This window comes from Sciurus vulgaris (genome assembly GCF_902686455.1).
Source record: "Sciurus vulgaris genome assembly, chromosome: 10".
NCBI lineage: Eukaryota > Metazoa > Chordata > Mammalia > Rodentia > Sciuridae > Sciurus > Sciurus vulgaris.
In genome coordinates this window covers 120,144,534-120,148,944 of record NC_136470.1, presented here as the reverse complement: position 1 = coordinate 120,148,944, position 4,411 = coordinate 120,144,534, and the positions used below count along the sequence as shown (strand labels likewise).

The window sequence follows — 4,411 nt, the reverse complement described above, 5'->3', positions numbered from 1 at the left end:
CTTTGGAGATGAGTGCTCTGTCTGAAGTGTGTGTGGAAAAGATTTTCTCCCACTCTGTATACTCTCTTTTCACATTATTGATCGTTTCCTGTGCTGAGAAAAAAACTTTTTAGTTTGAATCTATTCCATTTATTGATTCTTGCTTTTATTTCTTGTGCTCTGGGCATCTTGTTAAGAAAGTCTGGTCCTAAGCCAACGTGGTGGAGATTCGAGCCTACTTTTTCTTCTATTTGGTAAGGCAATTATTTTCTTTGTTCTCTTTATCTAAGTTTGAGACAACTTCTAGAAGAGAAGAAACAGTATTCACCAAGGCTTTAACATTTTTGCCAGATGTGAAGCTGGAAGGCCGAGGAGATGAAGACATTTCCTTCCTGTGTTCAGTGGTATCTTTGCTGGTGATATCATGACAAATGAATTTCTTATTTCATTTTTCTCTCTCTCTTTTTTTTTTTTTTTTTTTTTTGCCTTGCTGGGGATTGAACCCAGGGCCTTGTGCTTGCAAGGCAAGCACTCTACCATGAATCAAAAGAGCATGAGGTTAACTTTAGACCACAGTCTGAGGAAACCTGCAATCCTAGGCATTTCAGTGAACCCCTGCTGAGGCCTGTAGGAAATGCAGGAATGACAAAGTCCTCATTGTCCTTGGACTTGTAATTCATCCTGTCAACAACTCCCTTAATCTAATAAGCCTGCCATCCGTACTAGATAGGACAGGATTTTCCTCCACCATGTAACCTTGGGAAAATAAACTGGCTCTACGTATTAAACAAAGCAACATCATGTTCAGAATTTCTCTTTTAAGATCCCATTTTACTGTAGAAGTTTGAACACAGTAATGCAAGCCACTTAAGCTGAAGACCCAGGAAGTGGGAAGCAGAAAAAGACCACAGGTGGCCTTTCCACTATTTGGGAACTCCAGTCCCAGCCTCAAAGGGCTGAGGAGTTGGCATTATTGAAAATACTTGAAAATACTTTTCTCCTAAGATATAATGTGATTCTTTACCCAAAAGCTGAAAAAGACCAACCAACTATATGATCTTATTAGAATGAGAAATGCACTTTTCTCTGGAGTTATCATTGGGATCTCAGCCAACACCATCCTTCTTCTCTTCCACATCTTCAGGTTCCTTCTCCAGTACAAACTCAAGCCCACTGACTTGATCATTGGGCTCTTGACCCTAATCCACATAGGGATGCTGATAATTATTGGGCACAGTGCTACAAATATTTTTGTGCCTCAGGTCTTTTGGGATGACAACAAATGTAAATCACTGATCTACTTGTACAGGTGTTTGAGGGGCTTCTCCATTTGTGCCACCTGCCTGCTGAGTGTCCTCCAGGCAATCACCCCCAGCCCCAGAAGCTCCTGCTTGGCAAAGTTCAAACATAAGTCCCCACATCAGAGCCTGTGCTCCCTTGTGTTCCTGTGGGTGTTCTACATTCCCGGAGTGCTCACTTCTCAATCTCTCCTACTGCCATCCCCAATGTGACCTCATGTGATCTTATAATTATTACTGAATCCTGCACGATTTTACCAGTGAGTCACTTCCTCAGGCATTTATTTTCTGTATTAGGTATATTCCGGGATGGCTTCCTTATAGGGCTCATGGCCCTCTCGAGTGGTACATGGTGACCCTCTTGTGCAGGCATAAGAAGCACTTCCAGCACCTTCATGCCACCAGTCTTTCTCCCAGAGCATTCCCTGTACAGAGGGCCACCAGGCCCATCCTGCTGCTCATGAGTTTCTTCATGCTCATGTACTGTTTGGACTGTATCTTGTCTTCCTTAAGAACTATGTGGAACAATGACCCTGTTTGTCACCTTATCCAGATGATGGTGGCTAATGGCTATGCCACAACCAGTCCTATGTTGCTAATCGTTACTGAAAAACAAATTATTAACTTCTTCAAATCCTTTTTGGGAAAGACAAAACACGTTTCACTAGAGTGATATGTAATTTCTCTGAATGTACCAATATAATGGCTTCTGAACAGTAAATCATGGCACAGACTATATGATCCCTGGGTTAAGTGAATATAGATATATGCATGTTTTGTTAAATCTGTTTACTTTGAGACAAGTGAATAAAAAATATGTAATAGAAACAGCAAAAAAAAAAAAAAAAAAAAAAAAAACTTGAAAGTCAGAGAAGACCCATGTGAAGAACAGGCTGTGCCCAGCCCTGAGTCATTCATGGGTTGGCCCTGAGTCGCTCTATTTGGAATGCAAGTGGTAACGCAGCATGACCTGGTAACTTGTCTGGGCAAACGGATAACCACCAGGGGCTGGACACACAGAACTTATCCAAAAGAATAACCCCAGCTGCACAGCCCAACCATAGGCTTACAAACTGAGAAATTAGTTGTGCTGCTAAAACATGAACTTACCAAATGAACTCAGAAGTGCGTGGATGCCTGTTGGGGCGCCTGGCGGCCAGCTGGAGGTTGTTTTGATCACATCGACGGTGAGGAGGTTGATTAATATAAGCACACCCAGGTGATTTATCATTGGCCGTATTCAATTAAGTCCATGCACACAACGCGTGCACAGGAGTTCCCGAGTGCTCCTGCTTGGGCCTGCTTGTTTTAACCTTTGCGGTGATAGGGCAGCTGGCTCCTCGCCTGATCTCAACTGGCGTGGCCCTGCCCTCTGCCTCCTGGAGGGAATATAAGCAGGCAGTAGGTAGAAGGAAAAAGAAGCAGCTAGCAGAGAAAGAAGCAGCTAAAAGAAGCAGCCAGCAGTAAGAAGCAGAGGAAGCAGCAGCTAGCAGGGAAAAGAAGCAGCTAGCAGAAAGAAGAAGCACCGCACCTTTAGCATGCACCTTTAGTTCACAGGATGCAGGACGCACCTCTAAGAAAAAGCAGCAGAACTCTAAGAAGAAATAGATCTCTGATAAGCTTAGAAGCCCATCTTTCTCTAAAACTTCCTCTATAAGCAAAGCCTATCTTCCTCTCAAAGCCTCTCTTTCTCTAAAATCAGGCAAGCTCTTTTTCCTCAATAAGCTAGAGAATAAGCAAGCAAGCAAGGAAGCAGCTCAGGAATAGAAGTAGTTTATTTCCAGTCCACCTCCTATAAATACCCGTGCAATTGTTGCTGCAGGTGGTAACAAATATCCACGGGAATTGTTGCCGCAGGCGGCGACAGATGCCTGAGCAGATAAAACCACATCAGAAAAACCAGGCTGGTGAGATTACCGAACACAACAGACCACCACATGATGGGACCCTTTACCCAAAGCATATAAAAGGAGAAAAGACCATGGTGCAGGGACACACCTGGATGCATCATCCTCAGACCATCCTCTTAGACCATCTGGTCAGGAGCCAACGGATCAGCTCTAGACTTTTCCCAGGGGGTTCAGCTCAGCTCCATCTCCCTGTCTCATGCAGCCCACTTTGAAACTGCTTGCCATCCAGACCTCCACTTTGACTTGAACTGCTCTGTACTTCACCTTGAACAGCTGCTTTCCCTGAAAAACTATACACCTTGAACAAATTCCATGCCTTCAAGTTTTTCCATTAGGTTGGAGCTTATCTGGCCACCAGCCGGTGACTCCTTTGCATTTGAGAGTCTTTGCTTTCAGTTCTGTCTCTTTAAACCCTGTGGCCACTGTGAACCCTCTCTTAGCCGTTCTGTAACCTATTCATCATTGTGTAAAGTGTGCTGCATGACTTGAGTAATCAAGATTGGAATGATATAAAAAGAACCTGTGGTTACCAGAGTCCTGATACCAAGTGAACCATGAGTTTTCAAAGAATTAAAGCTAATGGAAGTGAATGTAGCTTGTGGGTTTATTGCTGTTCAATGAATTCTGACACTGAGGAGAGACACAAATATGTCTGTTTTATTAATGGCATAGCTGTGTCATGACAACTGGCCTGGGGCAGGAATTTGTGATGTTCAAAACTAGCCCACACAGCTCTGACTGACCAACCCGTGACTCTTAATGTCAACTGGTAAAGGTTACTGTTTCCTGTTATAGTTCATGTTATACTGTGTGAATTTGAACTCTATGTGTTTTTTAACAACAAAGAACTGATTTATACAAGCAGTTTAATTAATTCACTAAATATTTAGTAAGTGCCCATTATGTTACAGGTATGATGTCAAGTTCCAGGAGAGCTAAAGGTGAACCCTATTGTCCCCTTCCTAAAGGGGGGTGGGCGTGGACAGACCACTTAAACCAAGAGCTCTAATAATGATACCACAGGTGAGGAGAATCAATCAGAGCCAAGTTCCGTTTCCCCAGATGTGAAGATCGAACACCCGAGAAAAGTGGAGGCAAGTGTAGAAAGCTATTGGGGTTCAATATTGACCCATCCCCAGAGAGTCAAAGTGCACACACGGCAATGCAAATTACACAATGAGGTTTCATTGCAAGCTCGAGCCTGGACCGCAACCAGCCTCTCAG

General features: G+C 43.5%; 1 pseudogene across 1 annotated transcript; it reads left to right on the top strand.

Annotated features, from left to right (window-relative positions):
• Positions 1 to 1,046: 1,046 nt before the first annotated feature.
• Positions 1,047 to 1,950, top strand: LOC306670432 (vomeronasal type-1 receptor 90-like; annotated as a pseudogene). Its single transcript has one exon. The product of its transcript is annotated as a vomeronasal type-1 receptor 90-like (transcript).
• Positions 1,951 to 4,411: the final 2,461 nt, after the last annotated feature.